This window comes from Bos taurus, chromosome 1 (assembly GCF_002263795.3).
Source record: "Bos taurus isolate L1 Dominette 01449 registration number 42190680 breed Hereford chromosome 1, ARS-UCD2.0, whole genome shotgun sequence".
Classification (NCBI taxonomy): domain Eukaryota; kingdom Metazoa; phylum Chordata; class Mammalia; order Artiodactyla; family Bovidae; genus Bos; species Bos taurus.
This window is the reverse complement of record NC_037328.1, coordinates 90,082,129-90,103,676: the sequence shown is the minus strand read 5'-3', so window position 1 is coordinate 90,103,676 and position 21,548 is coordinate 90,082,129. Positions and strand designations below refer to the sequence as shown.

The following is a 21,548-nucleotide window of genomic DNA, read 5'->3' as shown; positions in this document are numbered from 1 at the left end:
TCTCTAAATCTGTTTTCTCATCTGTAAAACTATAAAGAAGTGCTGCTATGAGAACTAAAGGAGAGAATGCATAACAAGCATTTAATAGCAACTGAGATATAAAAAGTAATTAATAGCAGTACTGTTCATTGGCATTTTGAAAATGGGATATCATTTTTGGATAAATATTAGATATAAATAAAAGAAAAATGAAAGTTATCCAACAGGGAAGTAGGAGTGGGTCAAGACTTTGGCCGCTGCAAAATAATATCCATTTTTAATTAGCCTCACAATCAATCATCTATATTCAGTATTGGATTAATCAAATGTCCATATTTTAAAAAAATATAAGTCTAACATTTTTATTCCTGTTCCCTGGCTTCCAACCAGTAGCTGAGAAGCAATGAGACTACCACATAACACAGCAACACTTAACTCCTGGGAATCACAACTTTCAGTGATGGCAAATAATGGGTAAGTTTAATAAAGCTTCAATTAAGCCTTCTTCACAATGAGATAGTATCTTTAAGTATTACCTTTATTTTTGAATGTCATATAGATTACTGAATATCTGTGTAGTTTTAAATCATTTTCTTTCTAGATAAAACATCAAAATATTTTACAAACATCAAAAATAAATTACAAACATGTAAATTGTAGTCTCCTATTCCAGAAAGTTCCTTATAGGCAGCATAAGCTCTCAGTTCTCCCTGATGTCTGCTACCATGGACAATTTAATGTCTCTATAAGTGCTATTAATATGCGTCTTCCCTGGTATAGTAATAAAGATGTTAACAGTATGATTCAGTCTAACAGTGTCACTAGTAAAAGACTAATTTTACTAATTTGAAAGAAGTCAGCAAATCCCACTTGGAGTTTTAGTCAATTCTGCTTGACTTCTGTGTCAGTGACTGGAAGAAACAAAGGAAAACGGGCTATTTCGTTCAAAGGGCAGAAAAGCAGCACTGGAGAGCAGAACAGGATCAGCAGCATGAGGCGAATGTCAGCCAAGAACCAGTGAACATTCTGACCCCGTCAGTTTGCTTTTTTCTACCATGCAGGGTAAGCAGTAAACAGAAAAAAAACAAAGTCTACTTTGCTATACAACAGAAATTAACACAACCTCGTCACTCAACATCAATAAAATAAACTTCTGTAAAAAGTCTAGGGTCAATGGCCTTTTATACATTTCCTAACAATATATAAATTGACTCTTTTTTTTTCTTTTCCTCACTTTTTTAATCCATTGTTCCTGGACAGAAATTCAGGACACACCAAATGCTCAAGCTATGACTGTCGTGAGCCACATACTAAGAAACTTTTTCCATTCTAAGTCAATGTAAAGCATCTATTCTTTCAAAATCACTTATCTCTTCAAACTCTCAAATGTCCTTGAACATTCATTCATTTATTCAGAGCCTATTTTAAGGACCACAGATTTTACATTGTAAAGGGTGAAAGAACAACCTAGTTAAAACCATACTACACGTGCAGGAAATGAGATGGGAATACCAGACCACCTGACCTGCCACTTGAGAAATCTGTATGCAGGTCAGGAAGCAACAGTTAGAACTTGACATGGAACAACAGACTGGTTCCAAATAGGAAAAGGAGTACATCAAGGCTGTATATTGTCACCCTGCTTATTTAACTTATATGCAGAGTACATCATGAGAAACGCTGGACTGGAAGAAGCACAAGCTGGAATCAAGACTGCCAGGAGAAATATCAATAACCTCATATATGCAGATGACACCACCCTTATGGCAGAAAGTGAAGAGGAACTCAAAAGCCTCTTGATGAAAGTGAAAGTGGAGAGTGAAAAAGTTGGCTTAAAGCTCAACATTCAGAAAACGAAGATCATGGCATCCGGTCCCATCACTTCATGGGAAATAGATGGGGAAACAGTGGAAACAGTGTCAGACTTTATTTTTTGGGGCTCCAAAATCACTGCAGATGGTGACTGTAGCCATGAAATTAAAAGACGCTTACTCCTTGGAAGGAAAGTTATGTCCAACCTAGATGGCATATTCAAAAGCAGAGACATTACTTTGCCAACAAAGGTCCGTCTAGTCAAGGCTATGGTTTTTCCTGTGGTCATGTAGGGATGTGAGAGTTGGACTGTGAAGAAGGCTGAGTGCTGAAGAATTGATGCTTTGAACTGTGGTGTTGGAGAAGACTCTTGAGAGTCCCTTGGACTGCAAGGAGATCCAATCAGTCCATTCTGAAGATCAGCCCTGGGATTTCTTTGGAAGGAATGATGCTAAAGCTGAAACTCCAGTACTTTCGCCGCCTCATGCGAAGAGTTGACTCATTGGAAAACACTCTGATGCTGGGAGGGATTGGGGGCAGGAGGAGAAGGGGACGACAGAGGATGAGATGGCTGGATGGCATCACTGACTCGATGGACGTGAGTCTGGGTGAACTCCGGGAGTTGGTGATGGACAGGGAGTCCTGGCGTGCTGTGATTCATGGGGTCGCAAAGAGTCGGACACAACTGAGCGACTGAACTGAACACATGCAAAAATAAACTTCTAGAACTGCTTCAAACTTTAAGTCCCCACAGAAGTCTCTGAATGGAGGATGACTTGGCAGATTATGGATCTCCTTGATGTTCAATTCTACCCAGATATGTATTCCTACACTGACATTACGTATACAAGGAGAACACAGAGAAATACCAAACTTTTGTTCAGAGTATACCTAGAATAACCTTACTGCTAATTTGATCCATCTGATACTGAGAAATAATATACACACACACATACACACATACATACTCTGTGTCCAATTCCTGGCACAGAGCTCTTAAAATCCTTGTAACTTCCTAATGGTACTAACACTGGGAATGTTTTTTGTTCTAATATTTGATGCTAGATCTTGGTTTTTCACAGAGGTCCTAAATTCCTTGGAATTTGCTGGATGATAGAAATGACTTTAGTTGTAATGAGGAAACTCTCGGTGAGCTACTAGACAACTTCAGGATGGAGCTGGTCACAAAAAAGAACTCCACCATTGTCTTCCTCCAGCAAAGAGAGAGAGTGGTGACTGGGCTAAGGTCTGACCATGCTGCATGATGAAGCCTCCATATAAGACTCAAAAGGACGGGATTCAGAGAGCCTGCTGGCTCACTGATGCATAAATGCACTAGCAAGTGCGGCTCTGCACCTCTTCCCCAGACTCTGCCTCATGCATCTCTTCCATTTGTCTGTTCATCTGTATCCTCTGCTAAACCCTTCCTTTTACAATAAACTGGTAAACATAAATAAGTGATTCCCTAAGTTCTATGAGCCATTCTAGCAAATTATCCAGCCCAAATTATCAAGTCACAGGAACCCCAATTTATAGCCAGTTGGTCAGAAGCGACAATCTAGGACCTGTGTCTGGCATCTGAAATAGGGGTAGTCTTGTTGGACTGATCCTTTTACTGGTGAGATGATGCTAACTCCAGGGAGACAGTGTCAGAATTGAAATGGACACATATTCATTACCTTCTCATGTTTTCTTTATGTCAATCTACAATGATTTTCTCTTCCCAAGCATTATTCAAAGAATACATATTTCACAAAGACATTATCATGGACATTTCACTCAAAAGCTGAAGACAATAAATGGTATACAAAGCTCACAGACAAAGAAAGACAAAAAAAAGAAAAATATTTCCCCATAAATATATAATGGGAACCATCAAAAGAATCAAAACACAAGTTCTTAACATTGTTGTCTCTGAGGATAGGGATACTAAAGAAGTCCCCCCACCTTTTTTTCACTTTATTATATGCATTCCTCATTGTCATTGTTGTGTCACTCAGTTGTGTCCAACTCTGTGTGACCCCATGGACTGTAGCCTGCCAGGCTCCTCTGCCCATGTGATTTCCCAGGCAAGAATAATGGAGTAGGTTGTCATTTCCTTCTCCAGAGGATCTTCCCAACCCAGGAATTAAACCCCCATCTCCTACCTGGCAAGCAGATTCCACCACTGAGCCACCTGGGAAGCCCCATGAATTCTTACTTCCAAGGTATTTTTTTTAAAAGCACTGAAATTTCTGATTTTCTAAGTCATCCAAAGCCAGAAAATTAAATTCCCGTCATGTAAATAACAAATATTAACTATACACATGTCTTTTGTACACCCCCATCATTGGTAATTTGATAATTTAATAAGATTTAATATAAATTTTATGTAGAAAATTTTTAAGTATTTACCAATGTTTTAAAATTTAACTGCTAGTACAGAATAACTTATAAATTTGATGGTTTTTATTAAAGGAAATTAAATGTCCTTTCCAATTAAACCTAAAAACCTGGTCATGGAATTTTTTTCCCAAGTCATGAACAGACTGCTAGACAAAATCAAAATATGACTTGTCATATTCCCCTTTCACTGATCAAAGCAAAGCCCATAATCAAAGGGGGAAGGAGAAACAGAGTAAGTAGAAAGACTTTAGGGAAATTTTAGAAGAATCCATTTGTGATTTCTCTTTTTATTGGGCTTAATTCATAATTAACTATTACTGGGATTAATTATGCATTATGCTGTGAAATACCGAATTTCTTCACTCATTTGATTACCATGAGTTGAGTGCCTACTGTAAGCCAGGATCATTTCCAATGATAAAAACAGAGCAGTAAAGAAAATTCCCTTAAGTTTATATTTTAGTAAAAGAAGAAGAGAACAAATAATTATGAGTACGTTTTAATATATGGGGACTGTCTTGTCTCAGTTTCTAAAAACAAGAGTAAATACGTAGTTTTAGCACTGTAACCATTCAGGTTCACTGACTGCAAATACAAGAAAGAAACTCCAGAAAACAGGATTTACTGAAATCATTAGCTCAGAAAAACCTGGATAGTCAGATTTTGAAATAAAGAAACCACAGCAGTTTTATGGATCGAGAATATTCCCACTCAGCCCAATTAAGTTTGTTCCTGGAATTTGTTTCAACAACTTGTGGTCAAATACGGTCCCATGGCTCTTCTATTCCCAATGAATGACTGGATTCACACATAATTAAGACTTCCATTGATTTTATTTATAGGTAGGTAAATAAACAGAAATGAGTGGAGGGTGAAAGGTTATCAATCCTGAGGCAGAGAGATCTACAAAGAACAATTATTTGTATACCATTTCTCCTGCCACAGGACGGGACTGTTGAAATCTGCTCTAAATAGACAATCTCACGCACTGCGTCGTGATGTGCTGCTGGTTTACCTCTCAGTTCAGGCGACAGCACTGGCTACCAACTTTGAGGATTATTTTAGTTTACTTCCAAAACCATTTATTGTTCCTGCAGCATCAACAGAAGCTCCAAAATCAACTGACATGCACAAACATTCCAAAAATCTCCTTGGGCCTGTATTTCAACCTCTCGCATTTTCTTCCAGGTCATTTTATTTGCAGTGTTTTGTCCTTGCCCTTTCCTTCCATTAAGTCTTGGTATTTCTAACACCAAATTTCTGGAAGGAGAGGATTGAGGACCCTCCTCTACAACAAAAAGCCCCTAGGCTCCCTAAGCAAACAATCCACAAACCATCATTCCAAAATGCAGCATAAGGTGAATCTAGTTATATTCCAATACATATCTCACCAAACTTCATTCAAATAACTGAGAGGGCCATTTTCCTATTCCACAACTCTAAATGCCAACATCCTACTTACAGGGCCTAGACCAGACAACCTCAGTTTCTCACTGCTTTCCAACATGCATCCCTTCTTATTCTGTGATAGAGTAGGTTTATTCTCAATGGTGCCCTCTTTAATTTAGTATGCTTATTCTAACAGCTTCCACTTTCCTTCTTGTCCCATCCAGAGCCTATCCATTTTTCAAGATCCAGCTCTATTCCTTCCTGCTCAAAGTCCTTCCTTAATATTCCTACCTATCAGTGATGTTCCTCCTCTCGGAAGAACACTGATATACAAGTCATTTTACAGTGCTGGAAAATACAGCCCAGACAGATGAAGTGATCTACCCCAATTTAAACAACAAGTCAAAGACAGAAAAGTGAAAGTGAAGTCACTCAGTCCTGTAGCCCAACAGGCTCCTCCCTCCATGGGATTTTCCAGGCAAGAATACTGGAGTGGGTTACCATTTCCTTCTCCAGGGGATCTTCCCGACCCAGGGATCGAACCCAGGTCTCCCGTGTTGCAGGCAGATGCTTTAACCTCTGAGCCACCAGGGAAGCCCCAAAAACAGAAGCTGGAATATAATCCAGGTCTTTAAACTCAAAAGACTAAGGTTTATCATTAGTTCTTGCAATCTTCTCACTCTAATCTTACTTCCCACGCTAATCTTACCATATTGCTTCACCCTTAAAAATTTCTCATGGATTCTCTACAGATCACAGGTCAAGTGTAATCTTCTTTAATGTTTCTTTTTGACAGCTCTAATTCATATTAATTTCCCTCTTTTCCAAATCTACTGCATTTAAATCAGTATCTCATAATATAGCAACTTTTTACTCCACATATGTTATCTCATTTAATCCCCAGAACAATTTGAAAAGGCAGGAATATATTTGTCACCTTTACAAACGGCCCTAAGATGTTAAGATGCTTACATTCAAACAATTACAGTAGCTCCTCCACCAAGAGCTGCTATTTAGAACTATGTCACCACCTCCAAAGTATATGCTCTTTAAATACAACGTATTTCTTTTTTGTTTTCCTTCTCACCACACACACATACAGAGTGGAAATTATGCTGAGATGACAGATAAGCAATTCTTTCTTTGTAACTAGAACTCAGACTCTTAATTTTTGATCCAGAATTCTTTCAATTATAACCGATAGCTTTTGCTTGTTAAAGGATTTCATCCTTTTCTTTAAAACCACAGTCAACATAATCTGAACCCGTTTCTGAGGAAGCAAACCCAAACTGAGGAATATTCTTCAAAACTGTCAATGTCAATATAGTAAGACACAAAGAAAGTCTGAGGCCAGACTAAAGATTAGTCAGTGTGTGATCTTGGACTAGATCCTGTATCAGAGTAAACAAGTGTTAGAAAGATCATTTCAACAATTAGCAAAATTTGAACATGAAACACATTAAGTAACAGTATGTATCAATATCAATACCCCTAAATTAGACCATCGCACTATGGTTACTGTAACAGGAGAATGTACTTGTTCTTAAGAAATACATACAAGCACTGAGAGATAAAAAATCACGATGTGCAACTCTTATTCTCAAATGGTTCAGCTAAAGTAAGAATAATGAGAATAAAAAATAATGATAAAAGAGACGATGAATAATAATATAAAACAGAATGTACAAAAATGTCCAAAGCTGGTAAATCTATTTGAAAGGTATACAAGAGTTCAAATTTACAGAAAAGGTGAAAAAAGGTATTACTGAGAGAGGAATGGATGGGCATATTCCAATATTTTCTGGGAAGGCCCAGATAACTCGTATTTTAGGTTTGGGGGGCCTTCGGGTCCCTGTCACAATTACTCAGTGCTGTCACTGTAGCACAAAGACAGCCTACAGACAACAACATAGACAAATGGGCTTAGTGTGTTTCAACAAAACTTTGTTTACAAAAAAGCAGGCCTTAGTTTTGCTGACCCTTGATACAGATGCAAAAGACTGGCCATGTGGTGGTAAATGTTGGGAACTGTGCAACAGGAACACAAAATTCACTGCATTTTCTCTTACATGTTTTGACATTTTTCATAATAAAGATTTAAAAACAAAGCCCTTCACCGAGAAATCTTCCTATATGTCAATCTCTTCCTTCCCTTTCACAGCCTACCTCCTGCAGAGCAAAAGTCACAAGTGATGTATTAATTTTCTCTTTAAATTCTAAACTCCCTGATGAAAGGGTCTAATCTGATTATTAACATAAATCTGGTGGTCTAACAGGACGATGGAGCACCGTTCATCTCTGGCTCTGAACACAAGTCTCTGCTTGGCACATGGGAGAGGAGACTGTTTCTGTGAGGTGTAAGGAAGGCAAGCCTGGTTGTGGTACAGAGCACACTGGCAGCTGTAGATGCCTTGACAGAGGCTACCACTGTGCATGTTGGACACACTTTTAGATTTTACTAGATTTTTCTTGCTAAAGAAATAAAATTGGTGGAAGCTGCAACTAATTAAGAACCTCAGATTACTAGAAACCTAGAAAAACACAGGGAGGGTTTGAAGCAATTAAAAGAACTATCCTTGTTCCCCATCCCACAGATGGAAGAAATGGGGGTAATTCCAGCATTCTAATTAATAAATGCAAAGTCAAAACCATGAAGCATGTGGAAAAACTACAGCAACATTAATAAGCAAACTTTTATTCTATTAAGAGAAGACATACTTAAAATATATCTGTACAATGTTGACAAATTAACCAAAATTCTGCTTCTGAGCACTACTGTCAAATGTATTTATTCCAAAATATTGTCTCTTAAGTAAAGTACATTCTATTAGGTGATATAGGGTGTACAACAATTCAAATATTTCCCCCTCCTCTAAAACAAGATACACGAAGACATTAACTGCTATACAAAACACATGTGGTGAACACTATAAGCCTGTGTGTCAAGGCATCTAGAACTGTTATTAAGAACATCACTCCAAGCAGGGGTAAAATAAGAAGTGAGATGACAGAATGGAGAGAACATCAAAAAGTTCAACATATTCCCTGGAAACTGCTAAGTACTAATCAAAAGCCCTTAATACTGTCATGAGATCAGCCTCTAACACAGATGTCAAATTTGGCTCTATATACTATAATTTGAACTCTTGTGCACTTGAAGAAGTCAAGACCTCTGACCTGAAATGTTAGAACATAAAATACGGCAAGTCCACCAATAGTAAAGCCACACTGTTGGAAATTCAATTTTGCGGGGCTAGCTTTCATATTGCTATTACAGTCAAGTTTGAGGAAAAGCAGAGCTTTAGGATCAATGGCTCTGGTCTAACAGAGGTAAACAGGCTGTTGCAAAGAGCAACAGGTTCTTTAAATACGTGGCAGTAGCCTGAATCAAAGCACAGATCATCACATATGTGCAGGAAAAACTGGTGGTCAGGTATCTATCTTTTCGAGCTCTTTTGCAAATAACAAATAATTAGCATCCACATCTTCACCTTCCAATTCCAATAGCATTTCTTAAATTGCAATACAGCTAACTCTTCCCTGGTGGCTCAGATGGTAAAGAATTTGCCACAATGCAGGAGATCCAGGTTCAATCCCTGGGCTGGGTAGATCCCCTGGATAAGGGAATGGCAACCCACTCCAATATTCTTGCCTAGAGAATCCCCCGGACAGAGGAGCCTGGTGGGCTACAGTCCATGGGGTGGCAAAGCGTAGAACAGGGCTGAGTGACTTAACACTTTCACTTTCACTACTTGAGTGTAGGGTACTATTTAATACAGTGAATTCCTCTCTAATAAATTAAGCTAAGTGAAAGTGAAAGTGAAGTCGCTCAGTTGTGTCGGACTCTTTGTGACCCCATGGACTGTAGCCCACCAGGCTCCTCCATCCATGGGATTCTCCAGGCAAGAGCAGTGGAGTGGGGTGCCATTTCCTCCTCCAGGGGATCTTCCCAACCCAGGGATTGAACCCAGGTCTGCCACACTGCAGGCAGACGCTTTACCCTCTGAGCCACCAGGGAAGAAAAAATTAAGCTAAGAGTGCTGTTAACCATTACAAGAAGTCAACCATAGGAAAATATCAGGTTGTGCAATATTTCCTACACATACTATCCCATACTTCACATTTATGTCTTATAGCTATAAAGTGAGAAAAAGTGAAATCTTTTTTATTAACTTGTGGAGTCACAGAAACCTGTAAACAGTAACAATCTTCAGGAGGGCCATTCAAAAGCAGGCAAAGGAAATGAAAATCTTGACAGTATACTTTAATTCAGTTCAGTTCAGTTGCTCAGTCATGTCTGACTCTTTGCAACCCCACACATAGACTGCAGCACATCAGGCTTTCCTGTCCATCACCAACTCCCAGAGCTTGCTCAAACTCATATTTGAAAAGTCTTTTCTTAATGTATAAGTAGGTTCAGGAAAAAAATTCATATACATGAAAAACAGTATTTTTACTTTAATTTTTTAACATCCAAATAATTTTCTATTGGGATATAGTCAATTAACCACATTGTGATAGTTTTAGGTGAACAGTGAGGGTACTCAGCCATACATATACATGTATCCATTCTTCCCCAAGCTCCCCTCCCATCCAGGCTGGCACATAACACTGAGCAGAGTTCCATGTGCCATAATATAGGTTTTTGTTGGTTATCCATTTTAAATATAGCAGTGTGTACATGACCTTCCCAAAGTCCTCAACTATCCCTTCCCACTGGCAACCATATGTTCGCTTTCAAAGTCTGTGAGTCTCTTTCTCAAAACATTATTTTCACTTTCTTAAACATAAAAATACACACATTAATAAAAACTTCTAAATTTAAGTCTTAAAAAGTTACAGTTACATAAAATCTTCACTTTAATTGATTTGTACCAATTACACATTGAAGCAAACCTATACCAACATCACAGAAAGAAAGCTTTTATTTTAAGCCAATTTTTCCCAACCAAAATCCAGGCTATTCTCAAAGTGAGAATTTTGGCACAGTCTTTAAAATAAAAGCCTGTAAAATGAGCAAACAAGATAAATGTTTAAAACATGAAACAGGCTAAGTTCAGTTTTTTCTATTTTAAAAGCCACTCCAAAATCTCACTTCAAAGAAATAAAGACACCTACTTTTTTCATGTTCTTAATTCTTATTTTCAGTTTGAGTCTTATCACTAAAAGGTCCTTAAATCATTCTGCCTAAAAGCCAGGTATTTAAATATATTTGCATCAATCAGCTTACATAACTAAGAGGTTTCTTTCAAACCTTACAACAAATGATTTAAATACACCTATCACAAAAGTACAAACAGGTACTAGTACATGTTCTCCTCCTCCTTAGGAGAACTCTCTTCTAATGCATCCTTCACAAAGTAACAGCATAAATTCCTCAATCAGGAAAGGTACCTTTTAGACCTTCCTGGAAGTTGAACAATGAAATTCCATTTACACTATCACAGTTTGCAGGTTTCTGAAATCTTTCGAACTTCAGTCCACAGTCAGTGAATCACCACTATGACAAATGGGATGGACTAACGCTTTGATTTTCAGTTCTCACTAACTTTTCCCTCTTGCTATAGTGTCTCGTTCCCACTGTTCATTGTTTTCTCCAACAAGCTTAGTTAAGCCAAAAAAGAAAAGAATTAGCTCAAAAAGGGGATCAGTTTTCAGGATAATGCATAATAATGTTGGCTAACCAAATCCTTCAAGGCAATAATCTATTTTCACTCTCTCATTTTGCTATTTGACAGGAATGTGGAAACAGATGAACCCTGAAAAGAACAACCCTTCATAAATGTGAAAGCAAAGTAGAAGAGAAAAATGGAAATTCTTCAACAACCTTTGTTCCACGCAGAAATCCATTCTGTCAATTTAAGGACAAAATAACTCAACCTCTGCTTGAGTTCCTTCAATGGTGAGTGCTTTCATGTGAGGGTGCCCATTTTACTAAAGTATTAGCTCAAACTGTTACAAAGTTCTCTCCTCTCTAGCATTCAAATGCATCTACCTGTAACTTCTACTTAGGGCCTCTGCTGCTGCTACTGCTGCTAAGTGGCGTCAGTGGTGTCCGACTCTGTGCGACCCCATACACGGCAGCCCACCAGGCTCCCCCGTCCCTGGGATTCTCCAGGCAAGAACACTGGAGTGGGCTGCCATTTCCTTCTCCAATGCATGAAAGTGAAAAGCCTCTAGAGCTACACAAAACAAGCTTTTAACCTGCTCTAAATGAAAACCTTAGGTACTGGAAGGACTTTCTCTCAGTCTCATTCCCAAGTGTTCTATTTCCCATTTTAAAAAATTGTGATGTAACAATTACAAAAGCTGCTCCAGTTTGTGTCCTTCTAAAAATATGACTCCTACGATGAAACACAGTGCTTTTATTTACAGCAGTTTTTCTTCAATACTTAGTGAATTTGTTCTTATTTTAGACAACAGGAATGACAGCAGTCAGTAATAATAGACAACGGGATGACAGCAGTCAGTAAAACTCAATCTCTTAAACCACGAATAAGATCTAGGAAGTACAGATAAAAATTCACAAAATATTAATAATCAATATTCTGTAATAACCTAAGTGGGAAAAAAAATTTGAAAAAGAATCAGATCAGATCAGATCAGTCACTCAGTCGTGTCCGACTCTTTGTGACCCCATGAACTGCAGCACGCCAGGCCTCCCTGTCCATCACCAACTCCCGGAGTTCACTCAGACTCACTCTTGATGAAAGTGAAAGTGGAGAATGAAAAAGTTGGCTTAAAGCTCAACATTCAGAAAACAAAGATCATGGCATCTAGTCCCACCACTTCATGGGAAATAGATGGGGAAATAGTGGAAACAGTGTCAGACTTTATTTTTCTGGGCTCCAAAATCACTACAGATGGTGACTGCAGCCATGAAATTAAAAGATGCTTACCCCTTGGAAGGAAAGTTATGACCAACCTAGATAGCATATTCAAAAGCAGGGACATTACTTTGCCAACAAAGGTTTGTCTAGTCAAGGCTATGGTTTTTCCTGTGGTCATGTATGGATGTGAGAGTGGGACTGTGAAGAAGGCTGAGCGCCGAAGAATTGATGCTTTTGAACTGTGGTGTTGGAGAAGACTCTTGAGAGTCCCTTGGACTGCAAGGAGATCCAACCAGTCCATTCTGAAGGAGATCAGCCCTGGGATTTCTTTGGAAGGAATGATGCTAAAGCTGAAACTATAGGTACATGTATATGTATAATTGAAATGAACACAACACTGTTAGTCAACAATATTCCAATATAAAATAATTTTTTTTTTAAAATTCACAAAAATCTGTCATTGTAACAAATGGATGCTGAGACAACTGAATATCCACATGCAAAAGAATGAGGCTAAAACCCTACTTCCTATCACATAAAAATCAGTTTAAAATCGATCAGAGACCGGAGTGACATTAGATTTAAGCAATGGTTTCTTAGAGATTATACTTAAAGCAGAAGTAACAAAAGGAAAGAAAGTTAACTGCCATCAAGAAAATTTGAAACTTTTTTGCTTCAAAGAAACACAATTTAAAAAAAAATAATAATAAGGTTATCAACAACAAAAGCCCCAGTAATAATGGTTATCAAGGATGTGTATAAGCAGTAAACCTCACACAATGCTGGTGTGAATATAAAATGCAGTCACTTTGAAAAATTCTGGCATTTCCTCAATTATTAGCATTTCATTTGAAATAATGAATTATTAGAAAATTTTTTTAAAAACAAAAATTTCAAAAAGATTCTTAGTATAAAATTGATGTGTCATTAAAAGATTTCATAAAAATAAAAAACTTTACCAAGATATGTTTCCTTTCTATATGGTACTTACCAATGACTACAATGACTCATTTGCAAGTGTCTTTATACTTATTCCTGACAATTTAAAAAATTCACTAAATTCTTCAGTTACTAGATTTTCAAATTTTTAAGATTAAAAAAAAAAACATTATCCCTTACACTGACAAGAGATTTTATAATCAAATAGTTAAGTTGGAGAGCAATGACTTGTAATCAAAGTTTAGTATGGCTGATTAAAAATAATAGCTTCTAGAGGAAGACCATTTATTTACCAAAAAGTATATGCAAAATACATCACGCAAAATGCTGGGCTCGATGAAGCACAAGCTGGAATCAAGACTGCCATGAGAAATATCAATAACCTCAGAGATGCAACACCACCCTTATGGCAGAAAGCAAAAAAGAACTAAAGAAGAACTAAAGAGCCTCTTGAGGAAAGTGAAAGAGGAGAGTGAAAAAGTTGGCTTAAAAATCAACATTCAGAAAATGAAGATCATGGCATCTGGTCCCATCACTTCATGGAAAATAGATGGGGAACAATGGAAACAGTGAGAGACCATTTCTTTGGGCTCCAAAATCACTACAGATGGTGACTGTAGCCATGAAATTAAAAGCCGCTTGTTCCTTGGATGAGAAGCTATGACCAACTTAGACAGGATACTAAAAAGCAGAGACATTACTTTACCAAAAAAGGTCCGTCTAGTCAAAGCTATGGTTTTTCCAGTAGCCATGTATGGACGTGAGAGGTGGGACTATAAAGAAAGTTGAGCGCCAAAGAATTGATGCTTTTGAACTGTGGTGTTGCAGAAGACTCTTGAGAGTCTCTTGGACTGCAAGGAGATCAAACCAGTCAATCCTAAAGGAAATCAGTCCTGAATATTCACTGGAAGGACTGATCCTGAAGCTCCAATACTTTGGCCACCTGATGCAAAGAACTGACTCACTGGAAAAGACTTGATGCTGAAAAAGACTGAAGGCAGGAGGAGAAGGGGACGACAGGATGAGATGGTTGGATGGCATCACCAACACGATGGACAATGAGTTTGAGTAGGCTCCAGGAGTTGGTGATGGACAGGGAAGCCTGGCGTGCTGCAGTCCATGGGGTTGCAAAGAGTCAGACACAACTGAACAAGTGAACTTAAGCTCTACCCAATAAAGCTGATACAGATACTGCATTTTCCCCCACAAATTATGAATAGTAAATGCTTGGTTCTCTCAAAACAAGAAAATACTCATAAAGCCAAGATTGCTGGGTACCCTCCTTCCTCATCCCCAACTTCATGATTCAACTGCTAGGCCTGGGACAAGACCAGGGATTTGCATTTCTTACAAGTTATCAAAAGATGCTGATGCTGTCAGAGGCCTACTACATGATCCTGAATCATATTAACAATATTCTGCTGAGAACAAAAATTGGTAATGTTTATGATCCAATGATCATTTGTCAAACATCTTTTACCAAACAATCAGTACATGCTTCCATTAACATGCCCATGAAGTATCTTTCAAGCCTTTGCTCAGCTATTCTGCATCCATGAAGTCTTTGATTCTCCTGATGGGAAATAATTGCTTACTCCTTTGAATCCAAGTCCTTTCTTGTAACACCCATAAAATAACGATTATCAGCTTTATTTAGTTTTAGCTCTAGACAAATAATTAGTATTATTTGTCTAGCTATTTATATTCAAGACTTATACCATCTATTAAACTAAATTTCATGGTAGCCAACAGCTCTTCAAGAGTTCTCAGCACAGGCTCTCCAAAAATACTGAATAAAAACATGTTCAGTAAATAATCAGAATCAATATTTTTCATTTAATCTCTGGAAAAGAGGAAGACATAGTATGTAAGCTTTTATAGAGACATGAATTGAAAACCAAATCTTTTTCAAATGACTGTACATAATGCTAAATTATAATACTTAACAATTTAGGCACAAGATTAGGAGTAAGAACATTGGACCAGAGTCTCAAAACCTAGCTTCAACAGAAACTTAACAATATAACCCTTGAGTTGGTCAATTAACCTACTCTGCTCATAAAATGTATTCATAAAATGTATTCACAATCCAAAATCAGACTATATGCTTTCAACATGAAATCTGCCAAAGACAGATTAAAATCTGTATATACCTGCTGTCCAAGTTCAATTATGTTATATTGTTTATATTAAAAGTATCTTTTATGGCACCTGACCTATATAAACAAACTCTGCTTGTATACATGGTGGTTTAGTCGCTAAGTCGTGCCCAACTCTTGAGGCCCCATGGTCTGTCTGTAGCCTGCCGGGCTCCTCTGTCCATGGGGTTCTCCAGGCAAGAACACTGGAGTGGGCTGCCATTTCCTTCTCCAGGGGATCTTCCCGACCCAGGAATTGAAGCTGTCTCCTGTATTGCAGGCAGATTCTTAACTGACTGAACTACAAAGGAAGTTCCCACCAATTACCTTGAAAACAAGAATCATTCCTATGGTATCTCCAACATCAGAGAACATCACAGAACATAGCAAAGAATTTAGCAACACTTTCATGTTCTGTTATCTGAATTTTCAGCATGAGTTATAATTCTATATTTTTATATAACTCCAATGTATTATCTTTCATCTGTTTACCCAACTTTAGCAGACTATGGGCTCCTTCAAGAGAAAAAGTGGACCCAAGTGTTATTCATACCCCAATGCCTAACACAGAACCTAGTAAACAGCAGGTGCTTAAGAAATACACAAAAGCACTGTCTTTCATGACCTCACATATTCTTCTTCAAATAAGTGTGTAAGACTATTAGTATCTACACTAGCAATTTAGAGAAGAAATGAGATCCAAAGCAGTTCCAGCAACTCAAGTCAAATACAAGAAAAGCATACCATATTTAGAATCCTATCTATGATGAACTTCAAGATCAGAACAACAAAGGGATCACTTTCTGAAACTTATCAGGTCAATTTAAGGAGTTTTGGAGGGACAGGAAGGCTTTCCCAGATGGTGCAGTGGCAAAGAATGCACCTGCAATGCAGGAAGACTCCGGTTCAATTCCTGGGTTGGAAAGAGATCTCCTGGAGTAGGAAATGGCAACCTGCTCCAGTATTCTTGCCTGGAGAATCTCATGGACAGAGGAGCCTGGCGGGCTACAGTCCATAGGGTTGCAAAGAGTTGGACACAACCGAGCAGATACATACAGAGGGAGAGGAAGGGCTGTTTAAACACACGCAGGCAGTCCTCACTTTGTCCAGTAGTGTGGGACCATAAAAATGACTTAGATGAAATCAAGCCAACTAACCTTAATCTGGGGGAACTGTTGGATGACCTTTTAAAACTGTCAGTTATATAAGAGGATAAAATATAGGAGAACTAATACTCAGTACATTCTAATTCAAAAAATGAGAACAACGGTGAACCAAAGTGCTTTATTTGCCTATAAATAAACTTATCCAGTAGTTTGAATAGCACTTGTCTCCTCTAATGGTATAACTTACAATACAGAGGGAGAGCATCTTTTACATTTTATACATCTTGGGAAACTGCCATACCCTTGTCTAAATTGGGACCAGCTTCTAACATTTTATCCCCTGCACTTTCAATGTTAAGAGAGTCCCATTAGTGTGATGATTCTGCCAGCATCACTTCCTCTGGACATCGCCCTTTTCAGCACAACCACTTTCCCTCATTTATTCATAAGTCTGCCTTCATTAAGCTCCTCTCACTGCAAATCCAGAGTCTCTAGAATGGTGGCAACATTCTTTTCTTCTGTAACTCCATTTACATCTGACTCAAATATCACTTTCAGAGCTATCACTTTTCATTTCCTTATTGTACTTTCATTTTTATTGACATTAAGGTGTGGCTTAATAAAAGTTCTGTGATGTTCGGAAGACAGTAAGTAGATTTACTGAGGAAAACAAGTAAGGAGTATTATGGAGGGAAATGTTTAATGGCCATAAAAATTAATTAGGTTATGTAATTTTAAAAAAATCTACATGCCAAAACCATCCTATGCAAAATTAAAAGGTATGATTAACTGAAAAAAAGTTACATTTCCCAGATAAAAAATTAACTTCCTTCATATATAAAAAGATCTTTAAGGAAATGACCCTCCATTCAGAATGTAGGAAACAAACAGCTTACAGAAAACAAAAATTTTAAAGCCTGAAACATGAAAGGATGCTCCTAAAAATTTAAAGTTTGAAACATGAAAAGACATGTCCTGTAAGAGAAATGTAATTAAGAGTTCACCAAGAACTTCTGATGAAACCTGGATAAAACTCAGATATAATGCTGAACAAGCTATAAATAAGGACACTTACTGTATGATTTATATGAAGTATGAAAAAAATGAATTGATACTATAAGTCAAGATGACATTCACCTTTCCATAGGCTGGGGCCAAAAAGAGGAAGGAGGGAAAAAAGGTAAAACAGTGTACTAATATACAATATTTTAGAGGGAAAAAGTTGAGAGAAAGTATATTATTATTTGTATATAACATCATCTCTGGAAGGACATATAAGAAAATGAGAACACTGGTTCCTCCAAGGAGGGGAACCAAGTAGTTGCAGGAAGATTTTTCCATGTATATACTTTGGCAAAATTTAAACCTTGAGCCATGTAAAATGTTTAAATCTTCAAAATGATGACACTAAAAAATGGTTACCTGAAAGAGAAGCAAAAATAGGAACCCATAGAGAGATTATCAGAGCCTAGATTAAAATAATTGCTCATCACTTCTCAGAGAAAGACTATCTAGAAATGTTTTAAAAGGAAAAGGCCACAATATTTGGGATTTAGATATACTGTGAAATTAGTTAAATTACTGCAGATTATTGTGAGGTCCGCAATACAATAGCAATAGGAAAGTATGTTTCTGAGAACAAACAGAATTTATTTAGCAAAATAGGGATGTTCAATCTCAACATTATCTTTTTGACATGAATCCAAATGAGAGAGATGAGACAGTTCTAAATACTTAAGTAGAAAGGAAACAGAAAGAAAGAGACTAGACAGAGCCCCAGAAGCTATGTTTAATAAGGAATCAGCAAACTGTAAAGGGCAGAACATTGAATTTTTTTATATTCACACCACATAAAACGTTATGGTCATGAGCATCCACTAAAATGTTCTTGCTATCTTCTACTTCTACTGCCTTGTACAATAAGAACTCTGGTTTGGGAGCCCCAGAGATCTAGATCCAAATCTAGCTCTGCCTGGTCATTACTAAGAACAAGTCTGAGCACGGCACTTCTGAGCCTCAGCTCCTACTTGTTTAAAATCAGGATATTACCACCTACACCTTGTAGTATTCTCATAAGGGTTAGAGAGAATGCATTTAAAAATAAAAATCAAATAACAACAAACTTTAGCACAATGTCTGGTGAATAAAAAAAGGGGGGGGGGCGGCATTTATTATTGCCTCCTCTGCATGTAAAAATAATGTAATTCTTTTTACAGTGTGTGCTAAGTCACTTCAGTCATGTCTGACACTTTGTGACACTGTGGACTGTAGCCTGCCAGGCTCCTCTGTCCATGGGATTCTCTAGGCAAGAAAAGAATACTGAAATGGGTTGCCACGCCCTCCTCCCGGGGATCTTCTCTACCCAGGGATCAAACCCACATCTCTTGTGTCTCCTGCATTGGCAGGCGCGTTCTTTACCACGAGCGCCACCTGGGAACCTTTTTACAGGAGACGGTTCGATTTTTTTGTGTCTAGGACACATGACAACAAACAAAAAAGGAAACTATTTTATTTGCCTAGACACAAAGACCCTTCATGATTAAGGAAGAAGAAGGGGAAGAGAATCACACTCACTTTTATACCCATTCCTTCTCATTAATCACTGCTTCCAGCCCTCAGTACTGCATGAAGTGCCTGGTCCTTCCCAAGACACTAAGGTCCCAAACTTAGAAGAAGGAAAAAAGAAAAAACCTAAATGGAAAAGGTACCTTTGGTCATTCCGAATATCCACTGTCAAATCTTAAACACTTTAAGGAAATCATTGACAACTTTCAATATAAATCCCTGCTGTAGAGGCCTTTATATTCCAGTGGAAGAGAAAGAAGGAAACATAAAAGCAGAAAGCATTCTGAGGGTTAATTTCAGCCACAGTATATTCCTAAAATAAGTTTCTTATATGGCAGCCACGCCTGGTCAGAGCACAAAACACAGAGACGCAGACATAGAGAACAGACTTATGGGCACAGAGGGGTCAGGAGAGGGTGGGACAAACTGAGAAAGCAGCACTGAAACATATTCATTACCATATGTAAAACAGATAGCTAGTGGTGGGAAGTTGCCATATGATGCAGGGAGCTCAACCTGATGGGACTGGGCAGGTAGGAGGGAGGTTTAAGAGGGAGGGAACATATAAGTATGTATACTTGTGGCTGATTCACATTGTTGTATGGCAGAAATCAACACAACACAACACTGTAAAGCAATTATCCTCCAATTAAAAAAAAATACACACAAAAAACAAACATACTGATTATTAGTAAGGTTGATTTGAAACTATGGGTACAGTAAGCTTTGAATTGTTTGTACCAGCAATGTTTATTGTTCATTGTTAACAGTGTGATTGATGGTTTGCACCTGGTTTTGGTAAGACCTCCAGAGAGCTCTGCCACTGGGGCTGGTTACATAGCACAAATATGCCTTTGTTGCCAACAGGATATGAGAAGTCCCAGCTGAGACTCCACTGTCGGTTCCCTAGTTCCAGGGTGCTTCGTGCACACGCACTGATCCTGACCTGAGAAAAAGCATATCTGGTATGATCTACAGAGGCAGGCCCACTGCAGTTCACGCTCAGCCTCTTCAGGTCCACTGCTGTGAGGCAAGCTGTGGCTGTAAAGCACAACCCTACCCCAGTGCAGGTGCTGTGCTACACCCTTTTACAGCAATAAACCACAGACTAATCAGCACCATCATTTCGGTCCCTTGAGTCTTCTTTAGCAATCAAACCCTGCCTAACCGCCACTATTAGGGGAACAGGTTAAAAACAGAAAAAATAACAAACGTAGTAACTGTGATGAAAAAAATAAAACAGAATGATCTGATAGTGAAATGCCATAAGAGGCACTGAGATTAGAGACTACAGCTGGGAAGGCGGCGGGCGGGGGTGTGTGTGGAGGGAAATATGAGTTAAATCCAAGCAAATGCTAACTAAGGGTGGGAGAATTCCAATAAAGTACATAGACTCTGGGATGAGAACAAGCTGGATGTAAGCAAAAGTGTGGTTCGATGGTGGTTAAGTAAGGGAAAAATGGTAGGAAATTAAATCAGATCAGAGGGCCTAATAAATGTGCATTTCAACTTTCTCACTGCCTCTATCTTTTTAAACAGTCCTTCACCCTCACTCCAACCTTTACAATGCCTCCAGAGTAAACTTTATAAAAGGTAAATATGGTCATATAATGTGGCATATTAAAATAAATGAATGTGAAATCCTGGGAATGACATTATATTTGCTTATTATCTCTCCTCTCATATCACATAGTTTCAAAATACCCTAAGGTTGAGTCACATATTTCCCCAGAATTCTGTTCACTTCTTTAAACCACACAGCATGCCCAGTATACATACTCTATGCAGGATAATGATTAAGAACCAGACACATCTTCTCTCTAGAGTTTGAAAAATATATATATACACCCCTCCACAAACACACACACACACACAGTACTGGACATCTGTTGTTTTTGGCTGTAAGCATACAGTCTCCTTCTGGAACAACATCTAATTTTGCTTTAAAAACACAATACAGCTTCTACTGCGCCGAGTCCTGGTTGGATTTTCATTCAGCATATCTTGTCCTCCCCTGGCCAAAGAATGTAAACAATCAAAGCTAGGCAAATCAGATTCTCTTCTAGGTATCTGAATGTGAAGAGAGAAAAACTATATAGGAAAATAACTGCAGATTAGCAACTTCCGCCAAACCAGCTCATTGATTCCTATGACCCAGATCTCTTGCTCTTCAGGGTTTGTTTTTTTTTGCTTCATTCAACCACCACATATCATTTCTCTTTCTTTGCTTCAATTTCTGTTGCTTACAACTAAAATAGCCAGAAGTCAAGAAATCAAGAGTGTGACATAGGGTCAGCAGAAATCACACTGCAGCAGAAATCATAAAGAACAGTAGAGGAAAAACAGTAGAGGAAAAGCTGGTATCTAGTGGGAGACAAAACTGAGCTATAAAGGTAGAATACTGG

General features: G+C 38.1%; 1 protein-coding gene and 1 long non-coding RNA gene across 2 annotated transcripts in view; one reads left to right on the top strand and one right to left on the bottom strand.

Moving 5' to 3' along the window:
* TBL1XR1 (TBL1X/Y related 1) overlaps positions 1 to 21,548 on the bottom strand; it is a 178,248-nt gene that overhangs the window by 104,769 nt on the left and 51,931 nt on the right. The window lies entirely within an intron of this gene.
* LOC132345676 (uncharacterized) lies at positions 1,217 to 20,267 on the top strand. Its single transcript, XR_009495144.1, has 3 exons — positions 1,217 to 3,998; positions 11,304 to 11,467; positions 20,011 to 20,267. It is a non-coding gene; the product is annotated as an uncharacterized lncRNA (long non-coding RNA).